The sequence below is a fragment of the Lampris incognitus genome, chromosome 5, assembly GCF_029633865.1.
Source record: "Lampris incognitus isolate fLamInc1 chromosome 5, fLamInc1.hap2, whole genome shotgun sequence".
Taxonomy (NCBI): Eukaryota; Metazoa; Chordata; class Actinopteri; order Lampriformes; family Lampridae; genus Lampris; species Lampris incognitus.
This window is the reverse complement of record NC_079215.1, coordinates 23,856,891-23,874,605: the sequence shown is the minus strand read 5'-3', so window position 1 is coordinate 23,874,605 and position 17,715 is coordinate 23,856,891.

Below are 17,715 nucleotides of genomic sequence, written 5' to 3'. Positions count from 1 at the left end.
AGCGTGCTCCCTGCTACTGACGTCGACATCATGGGCGGGGAGCGGGGCCCCCAGTTGGCTACGGCTGACGGCCGCCCTATCCACACCTACGGCGTGCGGTCTGTAGAACTGTGTTCTGGTGGACAACGTTTCACGTGGGAGTTCGTCATGGCCAATGTAACGCTTCCCCTCCTCGAAGCTGATTTTTTTGTGCGCTTACGGTTTGCTAGTGGACATTCAGAACAGCCGTCTGGTCGACGCCTTAACCTTCTCCTCCTTCGCATGTACGCGGGGGGAAGCGGCCTATGCAGGTCTAGCCAACTCTCTCTCAGAGGCTGACAAGTTCAACCGCCTCCTCGCTGAGTTCCCTGACCTCACCCAGCCTACCTTCTCTGCACCCACCGCTAAGCATGGGGTGGAGCATCACATTGCTACGAAGGGGCCCCCGGTCTACGCCAGAGCCAGGCGTCTCGACCCCGCCAAACTCGCCATTGCCAAATCTGAGTTCGAGCACCTGGAACGCATGGGGATCATCCGCCGCTCTGACAGCCCGTGAGCGTCCCCACTCCACATCGTCGCTAAGCCTGATGGAGGTTGGCGCCCATGCGGGGACTACCGCTGACTAAATGACGCCACCACGCCCGACCGCTATCCTGTCCCGCATATCCAGGACTTTTCTGCAAACCTGTCTGGCAAACGCGTCTTCTCATCAAGTTCCCGTGCACCCCTCGGACATCCCCTAACAGCGGTGACTACCCCATTCGGCCTATTTGAATTCCTACGAATGCCATTTGGACTCAAAAACGCGGCCCAGTCCTTTCAGTGGCTGATGAATTCAGCGCTCCGTGGCCTTCCTTTCATCTTCGTCTATTTGGACGACATACTCATCGCCAGCGCCTCCGAGGAAGAACACCTGTCTGTAGCATTCCAGCCGGACTTTATTCAGACGATGCACTCCAATAACGACTGATGGGTACATACATGGTGCGGTATCAGACCATTTATTGCAGCATTTACTAGTCACACCGTAGACCAGGGGTCCCCAATTACTTTTCATAGCGGGCCACTTTTAGGGCCACTTTTAAAACCACGGGCCACTCAACCTCCAGCAGCATGTTGTTCGTTAGTTTGTTTTGGTGTCGATACGCAAGTGAGGGGGGCTGGACTAGCCGACAAGGGGAAATGCGGGATGGAATTGATAGTTACAAGGTAGCATTTCTTGTTGGATTGATTACTGAAATTATGTTTGGAATAGTGTTCCCAAACAAAATGTGTAGAAATACCAGAAGGAAGAAACAATTTTTTTATTTCCAAAAAAAATTAAAAGGTTTTTTTTTTTTGGTAGGGAAATAAAAAAAATCTTCCTTCTGGCATTTCTCCAAAAATTCTCGCGGACCATAAATCAACCCGTCACGGGCCAGACGTGGCCCGCGGGCCGCCTATTGGGGACCTCTGCCGTAGACACACCATAGAACCACCGTAAGAGCTGTTCGCCTTCCAGCTAGGTGCTAAATAAATGATGATGATCAATGAACTATAAGTTGTGAATTCGTTCTGTGCATAGCGAACATGACCATCATCTCCAACTTTCAGTTTAGTTCTGCCGTTTTCTCGCAGCAGCACACAGTATCATGGGAGACCAGAGTTTTTCCAAAATAAAGGTCACATAACAAAAGGAACTGTTGTGGTGACCCACATCTATATATCGAGAGACATTCACCTAAGAGGACGGTGTACCTTTAAGGGAAGAGGCGAGGCGTCAGATAATGCACTTCCGCTTCCGGTTCACAGTCAGTTCAGTGTCGTTGTCGAACGTATGACATGCAAAGTTGGAGCTAGTAAACTACCTCGACTACGTCTACTCTCACGTCTCCTGTCTCGTTGTTTTCTAACTCCACATTGGTGACCCCGACGTGATCTAACTACTAATACGAGTATGTCTGACAACGACGACGCCGGTGCTAACAACATGGCTATTGCTAACGCTAGCATTTACACCGCTACTGTGAAGCTACCCGACTTTTGGCAGCATAATCCACGGCCGTGGTTTCAACATGTGGAAGCCCAGTTCCAGCTGAGAGGGATAACGCAGGATGCAACGCAGTACTTCTACGTAGTGGCGGCGTTAGACGCATCGACAACGGCGCGAGCAATGACGCTGTTGGAAGCTCCGCCAGCTGCTGGCAAGTACGATGCTATAAAGACATTCCTCCTGAAACTATTTGAACTGTCGGAGCTGGAGAAGGCAGACCGTTTACTGTCCCCGAATGGCCTCGGCGACGGCAAACCGTCTGAGTTAATGGAAAAAATGCTGTCTGTGCTGGGATCGGCTGATCCGGCCTTTCTTTTCACACACATTTTTCTGAGGCAGCTCCCCGCACCTGTACGCACAGCACTGGCCAGTTCTCCTCTCGCCGCCTCCAAGGACTACCGTTCTCTGGCTGCTGAAGCAGACAGGGTTTTCCTGGCCAACCGGCAACAGTTTGTGCATGCCCTGCTACCCCACCAGACCGCCCCACCACCACCTGTGTACGACTATATGGACACCGCGGCTGCGGTGACAGCCCGCCGCCAACCTGACGACGGGCTCTGTTATTACCATGCCAGGTTTGGGGCAAAAGCAAAACGGTGTCGCAAACCATGCAATTACAGGGTTCAGGGAAACGCCAAGGCCGGCGCTCGTTAACGGCTATGGGCGCCGGCCGTGACTGCAAGCTGTTGTTCATCAGAGACTCCTTGTCGGGCCGGCGGCTGCTGGTTGACTCTGGCGCTCAACGCAGCATACTACCAGCACAAGCTGTGGACACGATGACCGACAGTCACGGCCCCCAGATGGACGCCGCCAACGGCACGTCCATTCGGACGTACGGTATCAGACATGTGGACGTGTGTTTTGGCGGCCGACGTTTCGGCTGGGACTTTGTGATGGCTGCTGTATCCACCCCGCTCCTAGGTGCGGATTTCTCTCCAATGTGGAGTTAGAAAACAACGAGACAGGAGACGTGAGAGTAGACGTAGTCGAGGTAGTTTACTAGCTCCAACTTTGCATGTCATACGTTCGACAACGACACTGAACTGACTGTGAACCGGAAGCGGAAGTGCATTATCTGACGCCTCGCCTCTTCCCTTAAAGGTATACCGTCCTCTTAGGTGAATGTCTCTCGATATATAGATGTGGGTCACCACACTGTGAACCTAGGGGGTATAGGTCTCTGTTCTCAGTAGCCAGGTACTTCAAGCCGTAGTTTGCGCAACCAGGCGATGAGGCAGCACTGAAGATATGCACCCTCATTCGGTACTCTTGAGGTTGCGTGCTGAGATCTCATTTCTTCCACCACAGGAAGCGCAGGTAATCCTGATCCGTCTTGCTCACGTGGAATTGGTGAAACATCTTTTCTATGTCGCACATCAACGCAGTAGAATGCAGTCGGAAGCGAAGGAGAACACCATTGAGATTGTTCATGTAACGGGGCAGTCCTATGCTGTTCTATGCTGGTCAGCCTGCTGCACGCCCGTCACTCTCATCCTTAGCTCTGCGTTGTGTTCTAGTTGGGTGGGGCCCCAGGTGTTGTGGGGGGCCCTCAGTCTCTCATCATCATCATCATGATCAAGGAAGGAGGGGGGACACACAGGACTCTATTTGGCCCACCTTGCCATTTATTTTTGTTTCAAACCCTTCGACAAACGTCCAATCCTCCAGCGGGAGCGGTGTTTCTTACGGACGTGGGGGTCGAAGTTCAACCACTGCCCGGACTTCACTCGTGTGCATTAGAAGGGGAAACCGTCCACGGGACTCCGATGTAAGAAAGGATAAACAAGTATTTTATCCCACAGCTTGCAGTATCTTCTTACATGGATACTCAAGGTTACATTCTCCTCAACCAGCAAAACTGTCCTACCGTAAGAAACACGCGTGGCTCGGCTCGATCGCTGCTTGAGACTCCTCCCACCAAACAAAAATGGCCTCTCCCGCGTTCCCTCTTCCGTGTACCTGTTTAAGTGTGTTGTTACCTTCTACTAATGAGACGTTACAACTCGTTTCAACCCCACGGGGCTATAAACCTTAATAATAACTTCAGCACGTAAGGTTATGCATCATGCTCGGTCCGTTATTCCAGGTGCAACAACCTAAACGACCCCTGTGTAAACAAGGGACTAAACAATGGTTCCTAACAATAGTTCCTATTGTTACATCCTTTCTCTTTTCAGTTTCTTCTTTTTTTTTTAGAACCTTTAATACATTTGCACAACATTTGTGATTCACTTTTTTTTCTTTTTCATTCATGCCCCCCCCAAAGTCCATTAGTGCTACAGATCCATTCATCTATGTGAGGTCACAAAGTCTTTGTATCGCTGCGGCTGCACAACAGAGCGGCCTGATCTGGTGGTAACAGGGTTGGCCCTGTCACCAGTGTCCTTGGTTTTGTTTCCTGCTAAGACACTGCGAGAAGGAACACTCTCTGAATGTCCGGGTTCAACACTCTCTGGCTGACTGGGGCTGCTGATCTCCATGTCCATAGTGTCAGTGAAGATTGCCCCTGGTGCATGCCTGAGGTGTCTGCGATTTCTCCTGATGACACCAACCGTGTGCAGCTGGACCTCATAGGATCTCCTATCGACCGGCCTCAGCACCTTGCCCACTCTCCAGCCAGTGTGGGGTGCGAGAGGCTGAACTCTCACACATTCACCTGGGGCAAGCGTGTCCAAGTCTTTAGCCGACCTGTCGTAGTATGCCCTCTGCCGTTGTTGGTTATTTTGTAAATCCTGTTTCACCTGCACAACTTTCGGCTGTAACAGGCTTGCCTTGGTTGGCAGTAGTGTTTTGGTACGGCGACTGAGCAGCCGCTGTGCTGGTGTGGTATCAGTACCCTGTGATGGTGTGTTGCGGTGGTCCAGAAGGGCGAGATAAGGATCCCGTCCAGCAGCCTTGGCTTTGAGCAAGAGTCTTTTTGCTGTCTTAACAGCTGACTCAGCTTTGCCGTTGCTTTGCGGGTAACCTGGTGATGAGGTTTTATGTTGAAATCCCCACAGTCGACTGAACTTCTGGAATTCTTGTGACGAATACTGTGGGCCATTGTCCGAGATTACATTATCTGGGATACCTTGGCGGGCAAAATGAGCTTTCAGCTTCCGTATCACTGTGGTTGACTTGGTATCTGCCAGGTAATCTATTTCCCAAAAATTTGAGAAAAAATCAACAATTATGAGGTAGTCTTTGTTTTCAAACATGAACAGATCCGTGCCCACCTTTGCCCACGGCCTGCTTGGCACATCATGTGACATTAGTGTTTCTTTTTGTTGTTTAATGTCCATTGATCTGCAGATGTCACACTTTGCTATATATGATTTTATTTGGTCGTTCATGCCCTGCCAATAGACACACTCCCTAGCCCTCCGTAGGCATCCTTCCACACCCAGATGTGATGCGTGTAGGCGGCAAGTGATGTCTTTCCTCAATGCATCAGGGATGACAGCGCGCTCACTCCTGAACACTATTCCATCTTGGTGGCTTAACTCCTCTTGGAATGAGAAGTAGGGCTTGATTTCCCTTGGTGTTTTTGACTTATCGTCAGGCCATCCTTGCTGCATCATTTTGATGAGAAGCTGCAGTGTTTCATCCTCTTTTGTGGCAGATCGTATATCATGTAGCCTGTCTGCTGCGATAGGTAAGTGTTGTGCCATGTTGACAGTCTCTAGTTCTGCATCCGGTGCACTCTCAGGAAGATAAGCTCTGCTCAGAGTGTCTGCTAGCAGCATGTCTCTACCTGGCACATATACTACATCTAGATCATACTTTTGTATGCGCAGCATCATTCCCTGCAGCCTTTTGGGTGCCCTTAGTAGAGGTTTTCTCACTATTGTTTCCAACGGCTTGTGATCACTTTGCACCGTCACTTTTCGGCAGTATGTGTACTGGTGAAATCTTTCCATGCTAAAAACCATTGCTAAGAACTCCTTTTCTATTTGTGCATACCCACGCTCTGTTTGAGTGAGTGCTCTGCTTGCAAATGCTATTGGCTTACCCATCTGCATGAGCGCTGCGCCTAAACCTGTGTCTGAAGCGTCACACTGCACTGTGAGTTCCTCATCTGGGTTGTAATATTTCAGTACTGGGACCTTTGCTATAGTCTCTTTCAATTTGAGGAAAGCCTCCTCGTGCTGTGCTGTCCAGTTCCACTCCCTGTTTTTGTGTGTCAAATCTCTCAACACTATGCACTGGTCTGAGAGGTGGGGACAAAACTTGGCTAGATAATTTACCATACCTGGCAGCCTTTGCACTCCTTTCACATCAGTCGGTGCCGGCATCTTCTCAACGGCAAGCACTTTCTCTGGATCCGCCCTGAGTCCATCAGCCATCAGGCGGTGTCCAATGTATGTGGTCTCCTTTTGTCTCAGCTTGAATTTGTCTTTGTTCAGCTTGATGTTCTTTTGTCTGCATCTTTCAAGAAACAGTCTCAGTTTTCCATCATGGTCACGCTCAGCTTCCTCCTGTGTTTCCCCTTGGCCTGTGATCAGTACATCGTCAGCTATAATGTACAAGCCCGGTACACCGTCCAGCGCTTGTGTGAGCTTTCTCTGAAAGATTTCTGGGGCCGGACTTATCCCCATTGGCATCCTCAGCCACCTGTAACGTCCGAATGGAGTGGCAAATGTTGTTAAATAGCTGGACTCCTCCTCCAGCTGCACATGCCAGAATCCACTCTTGACATCACACACTGTGAACACTTTTGCTTTTGACAAGTCCGGTAAAATGTCCTCAATGGTTGGCAGTGGGAAGTGACTGCGCTTTAGAGCTTTGTTCAAAGGCTTGGGATCGATACACACTCTTGGTTTCCCACTTGGTTTCTGTACCACCACCATTGCACTGATCCAATCTGTACTGCATTCCACAGGTGTTATGATCCCTCTTTGCTGTAGGTCCTGTAGCTCGTCCTTCAGTGGTTTCATCATGGCGACTGGGACCCGCCTCTTTGGCAGCTGTAATGGTTTCACTGTGCTGTCCAACTCTATTTTGTATTTTCCCTCGAGGCAGCCATCGCCAATGAACACATCAGCATACTCATCTTTAATTTGTCCCATTATCCACTGTCCTGTTGTTGTTTCTGTTGTGACAATACTGTCTATTGTCATGATGTTTTCATATTGCACTTTTATCAATTTCATGGCCTCACTGGCTCTCCTACCCAGCAGAGGCACTGTACCAGCTGCATTCACCACCTGGAACTCTAAGCGATATAGCTTGTTGTTTCTCGGGTTTCTTATTTTCACTTTACATTTTCCCAGTGGTTTTAATTTGGTTTTATTGTACACTACTAGTACACTCTTCGTGTGTTCTAATTTGGCATCTGGATTCAGCAGGTTAATTGGGATGATATTGCAACTGGCACCACAGTCTATTTGGAATTTGATCATGTCCTTGCCTAGAAGCATGCCAGCATAGAGAAGCTGAGTTTTCTTCATTTTCTCAGTTTCTTTTACACAGGTGATAATATCTTCATATTCATCACTCTCAGATTCAGTTGTTATTTTACTCACATATTTCTTTTTCCTTAGTTCCGGTTTTACTCTGCATTTTGCTGCAAAGTGGTTCTCTCTTCCACACTTTGTGCACTTCTTCCCAAACGCTGGGCACTTTTGTTTACTTTTCTCATGCGTTTTTCCACAATATCTGCACTCCACAGTGTTGCTCGTCTGTTTCCGATACTGTGCTCCTTGCACTGCTTGTACCTCTTCCACCATCGATCCCGAGATGGTTTTCACATTGTCCTTTGAGAGCTCAGCGGCTCTGCACAGCTGCAAACATGTGTCCAGTGTCAAGTTTTTCTCTCGGAGCAGTCTTTCTCTTACGATTGTGTTGTTACCTCCACACACAATCCGATCCCGAATGAGCGAGTCTCTCACTGTCCCAAAGTTGCATGTTCTTGCCAACACTCTCAGTTCCATGACATAATGGGCTATATTTTCACTGGTGCCCTGGTTTTTTGTAAAAAAACGATAACGTTCCACAGTCTCGTTAACGCTGGGGTCGCAGTGATCATCAAACTTCTCGATAACGTCATCTAACGTCCATGCATCCTTCGGTGTGTCGCCCAGTAACGTGTCCATAAGTTCCCTGCCGCTCTCCCCGACAAGATAGCTGAACAGTTTCACCTTCTGTTTGTCATCGGCGTCAGCCATGGCTAAATCCACATACAGAGCAAACTCGTCCCTCCAGGCCTTCCATGTCTTCGAAAGGTTGCTTGAGTCCAGACATAACGTTTGCGGTGGTTTAAGCCCATCCATGTCACACGGCAGTCTCACGCTAGCAGCTAATGCTAACATATACTGAATGTTGCTTAGGAACACTAACCGCTCTCCCGCTCCTAGAAACTTTTCCGCACCAAACTTCAAACCGAGTCGTCCGCCGCTGCCACCATGTTAAAGTGTGTTGTTACCTTCTACTAATGAGACGTTACAACTCGTTTCAACCCCACGGGGCTATAAACTATAATAATAACTTCGGCACGTAATGTTATGCATCATGCTCGGTCCGTTATTCCAGGTGCAACAACCTAAACGACCCCTGTGTAAACAAGGGTTCCTAACAATAGTTCCTATTGTTACAGTACCCACAAGACCTCTCTCTTAAAGCGACAGTACATGTATATGACGGTCGTTGGAAAACATACATAAAAGTAAATAATGACATAAAATAAAATGTAGTAAACACAAATAACAGCACACAGACAGGATTTGGTGATATTTCATACTCAAACAAAATAAAATAAAAACATTAATTTTAACCTGGTTACATTCATCAAGTCGGGTCCGGTGAGCAGATGATCGTTTAGACTGGTTCCCTTGTATTTGGCAGAGCAGTCGAATACCACTGGTTAGAGCACAAACAGGCTCTAACCAGAGTAGAAAAAGAAGTGGGAGGCCGCGTTGCACAACTGAGCAAGAAGATAAGTACATTAGAGTCTCTAGTTTGAGAAACAGACGCCTCACAGGTCCCCAACTGGCATCTTCATTAAATAGTACCTGTTGGAGCCTGTTTGTGCTGTCCTCTGAAGGGAGTAGTACACACCGGTGTAGGAAATCTTCGATTTCTTAGCAATTTCTCGCATGGAATAGCCTTCATTTCTAAGAACAAGAATAGACTGTCGAGTTTCAGATGAAAGTTCTCTTTTTCTGGCCATTTTGAGCGTTTAATTGACCCCACAAATGTGATGCTCCAGAAACTCAATCTGCTCAAAGAAGTGCCCATCCAACCAATCCAATTTGTGGGAGCTGCTTCTGGAAGCGTGGGGTGCAATTTCTCCAGATTACCTCAACAAATTAACAGCTAGAATGCCAAAGGTCTGCAATGCTGTAATTGCTGCAAATGGAGGATTCTTTGACGAAAGCAAAGTTTGATGTAAAAAAAATCTTATTTCAAATACAAATCATTATTTCTAACCTTGTCAATGTCTTGACTCTATTTTCTATTCATTTCACAACATATGGTGGTGAATAAGTGTGACTTTTCATGGAAAACACAAAATTGTTTGGGTGATCCCAAACTTTTGAACGGTAGTGTATGTACCCTTTTTCTCCTTCCTTTCCATCATCATGTACTTCCTCTGCGTCACCCTTTTCTATGACATCCTCCATGAACTTGATGTACTGTTCTTTGTATCTTTCATCCTTTGACAGCTTCCTCTTCAGATGGCTGAGACGAACGATGGCGAGCTGTTTGTTGTCAGGTAGGTTGGGTCTCTCCTTAAAAGGTAAGGGCATTTCGTAGTGACCTTGACTGTTCTTCTGGATGCCGTTTTTGAGTTTGTCCAGGAACAAGATATCTTCCTGGGACACCGTCTTTTCATCCTCCTTGGCATCTTTGAAGTCGGACTCCAGAATGCGAATAGCATCTGCAGGGGTGACTGGCGGGAGCTCCTTCACAGCTACCCGGAAACACTGTCTCGCCACGCTTGGAGTGTCAAGGCACGGTGAAGAGCAACCCACGATGCTCCATCCAAAGTCGGTTCGGATTGCATAAGGCTCTTCATTTCCTCGTGCTATTACGTCTCTTGGTGCCATTGCCCTCGCACAGTTGTATCCTATTAAAAGACCAATATCACAATCTTTCAGCGGTGGAATCTCGTCTATGACTGCGGAGAGATGATTCCATTGTCTGGCTGTTTACCGGTTGTATACCGTCCTTAGCGTAGGCAGGAGGAAGGTCGATGTGGAGGGAAGCTCTGTAACCGCGCACACGAAGCCCCGAGACTCGTTGGCTTTTCACGATGGTGTCACGTCCTATCATTGTCGTTAACTTCAGTTTCACTGGACAGGACTCTGCCTTTAGAGCGCTGCACACTTCCTGGTCGACGAATGTGGTGTCACTCTGTGTATCCAGCAGGGCGTAGACAAGTTTTTCTGTTCCTGAGTTGTTCTTGGACGACACCCATACGGGCACAATCATCGATGTGTTGGTAGACTGTCCAGTCGTGACGGCATGTGACATTGCAGTCGCGGCAGCATCTGATTCATTAGCGTTGCTTGGGGGAGTGTTTTCCCGAGCTGCAGACGGTTCCCTTTTCACGTGGTTGTCATTGTGAAGACAGGTGGGGTGTTTGCCTTTGCAGGTGTTGCAGGTATGTCTATGTCGACAGTCCTTCGCGCTATGGCCGGGTTTGGTGCAGCCATAGCAGAGCTTGTTCTCTTTCACGAATTCTCTTCTCTCCTCCAGAGTCTTGGCGATGAACTTGGGACATGCATGTAGCCCGTGTTGACTGTCTTGGCAGAACGCACAGGGGGTTTTTTTCTTTCCGCTGGCTGGCTTTTGCTTGTCACTGTCCGTTTCAGTTTGCGTACTCAGAACACTCGCCTTGTTCCTCTTAGGGTCCCTGTTATTCAGTTTTGCTGTGCTAGACTCGGAGTTGCGTAAGGCATAAGGTGAGGTGATCGGATTGCATGCGATCGCTGCCTCCTTTGCCATGAAGGTGGTGAAGTCCTTGAAGCTGGGGAATTCTTGATTCCTATCCAAGGCTTCCGTAGCCTTCCTGTTCCATCGAGATGCTGCCCAGTCTGGCAGTTTGTGGACCAGCTTCATGTTCTCTTCACAGTCGTTCAATATTTCGAGGCTCTTCACATGAGACATTGCGTCTTGGCAGGCGTTCAAGAAGTCGGAAAAGTCTCTAAGTCCCTCTGCATCCCTTGGTTGGATTTTTGGCCACTTTGTGAGCCTGTCTCTGAAGGCTCTCTGTATGACGAAGGCCTGTCCGTATCGGTGATTCAGTTTGCTCCTTGCGTCCTTGTAAGACTCGCCGTCGTTTCTGTAGAAGGTCCCTTCCAGTGTCTTACGAGCTGGGCCGCCTACATATTTCCTCAAGTAGTAAAGCTTGTCTGCTGAGGAGATGGCCTTTGAGTCAATGAGTGACATGAATGAAGTTCTCCACTCAATGAACTGAATGGGGTCGCCATTAAATACCGATGGCTCTGGAAGTCTATTCAGGGCTATACTATCTTGGAGGGCCCGGGCGAGGGACGACACATTTACGTCAGGTGACGATGCCGTTATATTGAGGGTTTGGTTGCTGGTAGCTGGGGAGCCGTGAAGATTTCTTTCAGGATCATTAGAGTGGACACTGCCGCCCTGTGATGTTCCCTGGTTATAGACTTGAAGTCTGGCCTGTGCAGCCCTTAAGTCTTTTTCTGCCTGTAGACGTTCAAGAGCGCGTTTTTCAACTTCAAGCTGCCACCTTCGTTGCTCCTCTAGTGTCCTTTGTTGCTCCTCCAAACGTTGTATCTTCTCCCTTTGCTTATCTTCTTCAAGCAACCCTTCGAACTCCGCTGCCTTTGTTGCAAGCTCTGCTGCCGCGTCCACACGTTTGACTGTTAAAGTGCTGCCTTCGTGGCTGTGGACTGACTTTGACACTCTTGAGACAGTGGATCCATAGATTGAGCGCGCATAGCCGCCCTTGAGTAGCTCCTTGAGACGTCGTTGTGCTTGTTCTGCATCAAAATCTAAATCGATGTCTACAATCCTCTCGTAGGCGATTTTCTTAATCTCTGTTGTAGCTGCCTGACATGCATCAACACGGCTTCTCATTTCGGCTGAGGGTGTGAAGTGACCTCGTATGTCATTATAGGTGTTCAACACAGCCTCTTTATCCTTCTCCAAAGTATCAAGCAGAGATGCCAGCTCAGTTTCCTTGAGGTCTTTCTTTAGCCGCTCTCTTGACTCACGAGCTCGACTCTTCCATTTTTCGTACGCTGAGAGGAGCTTTCTCTCCTTCTTCCTCACCTCCTCTTGTTGCAGTTGACGCATTTTAGGAGTCGAGATCTTCACTCGAGTCGAGCGTCGGAGGCTATCCCCATTTTGTTCTTCAAGTTGACTTTGGAGGCTACTTAGTGTTTCTTCCTTAGTTTGAATTTCCTTCTCTGAGTGTTCTATCTCGGTAGTCTCTAGCGTTTCGTTGAGAGCCTCTTGTAGTTTACTAATTTTAAGCTGTAGTCTATTTATCTGATTCTCTAGCTCTGACTGTGGGGCAGGATTCTCTGTTTCGGTCATATTCAATTCTGCCATGATAAATGTGATGTAATGAATTGTTTGCCTTTACTATAGCCCATAGACTACCCGAAGAGAGGAGCAGAGAACCTGGTATAGCTACAGACTTCTTAGAGGAATAGAGCCTATTACTGTAGGCTGACTGTTATATTACTGACTGCAAGGTTATAATATCAATCTCTCCACTGAATACAACATTCAGTTACCATTCAGACTGTATAAATCATGCATTAAACATTTTCCCTTTTTTCACAGTCAACAGGAAGGATGATCAGTAAATGGACAGTAATAATAATAACAGTCAATAAACAAAGTCACTTGATTCACTTGTTACTTTGTGTGAACTTATTTGTTCTATAAAGTCCCATCAGCTTCACATTGAGAAACATCAAATTCAATAAATGTCCATTGTTGTTGTCTTTTTCTTCTTAAACCTTTTCTTCTCAAACCATGTTTATCAATGTTCTCAGTGAAGATGAACTGTTCCTTATCAATCAATTAAATGTTCCATACCTTTAGAGTCTGACCGTCACACCAAACCTTCAAGCCAGCTGCCTGATGAGAGTAGAGTTCCTTTGTCTAGAAGACCCGTAAAATGGCGCCGAGTTGCCCGATGAAATGACGCCAAGACGCCCGATGAATTGTCCCTTGTAGACTAGTAGCAACTTAGCTCCGTAGCTCGTCCTCATAGACCTCCTCTGGCAGCATGGTGGCGGGGTTGATGAAGAGGCTAGCTCTTACTGTAGCATTCCAGCCGGACTTTATTCAGACGATGCACTCCAATAACGACTGACGGGTCCATGGTGCGGTATCAGACCATTTATTGCAGCATTTACTAGTCACACCCAGTGATTAAAGTGGGCCGGAGCTACCCGGATCCCGACACCGGCACTTCCCCTCCTCCCCCAAGTCAACCGGAGCTGAGATCCGGCACTCTGTAGACAGGAGTAATTTCAACCTTTTTGTCACAGTAAAATTTAAAACAAAAAACATGATGCAGCCAATTCACAAGCATTACAAAATAAATCGCAAATAAAGTCGTTCTTCTATTTTTATACTACTTTACTTTTTCTGAAAGTTTGAAGGATATCGCGTCCTCACGTGACCCGCACCTGCCTGCTGTCTGGCTTCACCAGACTTGACATCAAAAGAGACTGGCTTCACACTCACGGGTCAGGGTCAGTTCACCGCACCAGGCAGACAAGACTCGAGAGAGCGTCAACCTGCTACCTGCGCTATTATCTTGGATTGGGGGGCATAAAGAGTGAGTATCTTCAGTGTATTTCCAATAGTATTTCCAATAGTTTTGTCTAGCTCTGCTGTGGTTTTCATTCAAGCAACTAACGTTAGCGAACGTAACGTCAGCTAGCTAGCTATCTTCCACCCGGTAACGTTGCTAGCTAGTAGCTGACGTTGCTGGCTAGTTGTGGCACTTTCAACTAATACAAAAGACTGATTAAAATGCATTTCAATTTTTAAAGTGAACATGTTGCCAGTGATTTATTGAGCATGTAGTGGGTATGTGTGTGTGCATGTGCTCGTAGGGTTAATTTCCTGATTTCAGAGATCCCCCACTTACCAAATCCCACTTTAACCCCTGGTCACACCGTAGACACACCATAGAACCACCGTAAGAGCTGTTCGCCTTCCAGCTAGGTGCTAAATAAATGATGATGATCAATGAACTATAAGTTGTGAATTCGTTCTGTGCATAGCGAACATGACCATCATCTCCAACTTTCAGTTTAGTTCTGCCGTTTTCTCGCAGCAGCACACAGCATCATGGGAGACCAGAGTTTTTCAAAATAAAGGTCACATAACAAAAGGAAGTGTAATTCGCTGTTAATATCAATCAGGACTGTACTTTAGGCACCAAATACAAATCAATAATGAGCACCATAAAAATCAATAATAATACAAAATATTATGACAAAATTATATGGGTCATTTACACTGTCCCCTCTTCACGCCCTCTTCACACGCCTCAGCCAGCATGGGCTGATCGTCAACCCGGCGAAGTGCCGGTTCGGGCTGACGGCCATTGATTTCCTCGGGCACCGCATCACTGGGGACGGGGCGGTCCCCCTGCCCTCAAAGGAGGAAGCGGTAGCGCCCTTTCCGCGCCCCCAAACAGCTCGTGCGCTCAGGGAGTTCATCGGGATGGTGACATTCTACCACCGCTTCATTCCCCGGGCCGCCTTTATCATCCGGCCACTGTACGAGGCGCTGAAAGGCAAGTCCCCCAACCAGGCGGTCGACTGGACAGCAGAGCGGGACCGTGCGTTCACCGAGACTAAAGCTGCGCTCTCCCAGGCTACCCTGCTAGCGCATCCTTCACCTACAGCGCTTATTTCTATAACCACGGATGCATCGGACTATGCTGTTGGTGCGGTTCACGGGCAGTGGGTGGGTGGGTGGGGGGGCTTGGCAGCCTTTGGCCTTTTTCAGTCGCCAGCTTACACCCCGAGAGCGCAAGCATAGTACTTTTGACAGGGAACTCCTCGGTCTCTGGCTCGCCGTCCGGCATTTCCGGTTCCTGCTAGAGGGCCACGAGTTTACTGCGTACGTGGACCACAAGCCCCTCACGTTTGCCATGTCCAAGACGGCCGAGCCATGGCCCGCTCGCCAGCAGCGACAACCCTCCTACATTTCGGAATTAACTACCGACATCCAGCACGTCGCTGGTAAGTCTAACCAGGTAGCTGACTGCCTCTCTAGGGCAGTGATTGGAGCGGTCCACCTAGGCCTGGACTATGCACAGATGGCCGCTGACCAGGCCACGGACCCGAGCATCCTCCGTCTCCGGACCTCCGACACGGAGCTCCGCCTGCAGGACGTTCCTTTCAGCGACACAGGTGTCACCCTCCTGTGTGACGTCTCCACAGGACAGCCCAGGCCCATCGTCCCGGACAGCTGGAGACGCCCCGTGTTTGAAGCTGTGCACGGCCTCTCTCATCCACGGTCTCTCATCATCATCATCATGATCAAGGAAGGAGGGGGGACACACAGGACTCTATTTGGCCCACCTTGCCATTTATTTTTGTTTCAAACCCTTCGACAAACGTCCAGTCCTCCAGCTGGAGCGGTGTTTCTTACGGACGTGGGCGTTGAAGCTCAACCACTGCCCGGACTTCACTCGTGTGCATTAGAAGGAGAAACCGTCCACGGGACTCCGATGTAAGAAAGGATAAACAAGTATTTTATCCCACAGCTTGCAGTATCTTCTTACAGGGATACTCAAGGTTACGTTCTCCTCAATCAGCAAACCTGTGCTACCGTAAGAAACACGCGTGGCTTGGCTCGGTCGCTGCTTGAGACTCCTCCCACAAAACAAAAATGGCCTCTCCCGCGTTCCCTCTTCCGTGTACCCACAAGACCTCTCTCTTAAAGCGACAGTACATGTATATGACGGTCGTTGTAAAACATACATAAAAGTAAATAATGACATAAAATAAAATGTAGTAAACACAAATAACAGCACACAGACAGGATTTGGTGATATTTCATACTCAACCAAAATAAAATAAAAACATTAATTTTAACCTGGTTACACCTGTCAGCGGGCTAAGATACACCGCCACATTAAGGCGCCCCTGGAACGCTTCGCAGTGCCGGAGAGACGATTTGACCATGTCCACGTCGACCTGGTTGGTCCCCTACCCCCCTCCCATGGGTTCACCTACCTCTTCACTGTGGTGGACAGGACTACGCGCTGGCCTGAAGCTGTTCCCCTGGCATCCACGACGTCTGCTGATGTGGCCCGGGCTTTTATTGGGTCGTGGGTCTCACGTTTCGGTACGCCTTCCGACCTTTCATCTGACCGCGGGCCACAGTTTACCCCAGAGCTATGGAATGCTGTGGGTGAGGCTCTGGGCGTCAAGCTTCACCGCACTACCGCCTATCACCCTCAGGCGAACGGCCTATGTGAGCGCTTCCACCGGTCCATGAAGGCTGCGCTTCGGGCTACTCTCAAGGACTGCAGCTGGGTCGACAAGCTCCCATGGGTCATGCTGGGCCTGCGGACCGCCCCGAAGGAAGACCTACAAGCCTCCTCTGCGGAGCTGGTGTACGGCACGCCGCTGCGAGTCCCAGGCGATTTCATGCCCAACGCAACGCGTCCCTGGTCAGCTGTGGACCAACGAGCCTCCTTGCTGGATGGGGTCAGAGCTTTCACACCCGTCCCTACCGCCCAACACGGCGCTCCGGTGTTCCAGGTGCCCCCAGGTCTGCAGTCAGCGTACTACGTGTTCATCCGTCACGACGCACACCGCCCCCCTCTGCAACCCCCTTATGACGGCCCCTTCTGCGTCCTGGAACGGGGAACTAAGCACCTGGTGGTGGATTTTGGGGGCACGGCCGAGCATGTTTCAGTGGACCGAGTTAAACCCGCACGCCTGGACTTGACGCAGCCGTTGGAGTTAGCCCAACCTCCTCGTCGCGGTCGTCCCCCGGCTCCGCCTCCTTCCCCCGTGGAGGCCCGCGCTGCCTCTTCTGCTCCTCAGGCCGACCTCCACAGGCCCGCGTCAATGCCTCCCAGAGACACTCCGGCCCCTGTTACCCGGAGCCGCCGCGGACGGCCTGTCGTCCCCCCGCGCCTGCCTGACTTCGATTACTAGGGCGAATTCTGGGGGGGCTCATGTGGTGGACACGTATTGGGGATAGAATTCACCCCAGGAACTAAGGGTTAAGTCAGGGTTGCCCTGGCAGGTTAACGCAGGGTTAAGTTATAGTTGTTCAGCCAGTTTTCTGATTATTCTTGCCGCCTCCGCTCCGTCGAGCTGTGGTTTTGTTGTCTCTCTGATTTACCGTTGATTAAAGAAAGTTGCCTACACGGCTAAAGTGTGAACCTACGGTCTTCTCCGTTCCTTCGGCTCTACACGCGTATATTATCTTATAGTCCAAGTTAAACCCAGTGGTGTAGTAGTGACTGAAGAAGTGTATACGATAACATAAAATATTTGGAATTTGTTTTTTGATAGTGTGGAATCGCAAGGTGTTTGCCTCAGGTTCAAAGTGATTTCAACTTAAAATTGTACAATAAAGAAAAATGTATGATTCTTCCATTCTTCTGTTTCGTTTATTATAGCCTAGGCCAGACGAATAGCATGCTGTAAAGCATATGAATGATTATTATAATATTGTTTCAATGTCAAATAAACTAAACTTAACCTTTTAGATAATAGCTGAATCAATGTTGTAGCAAA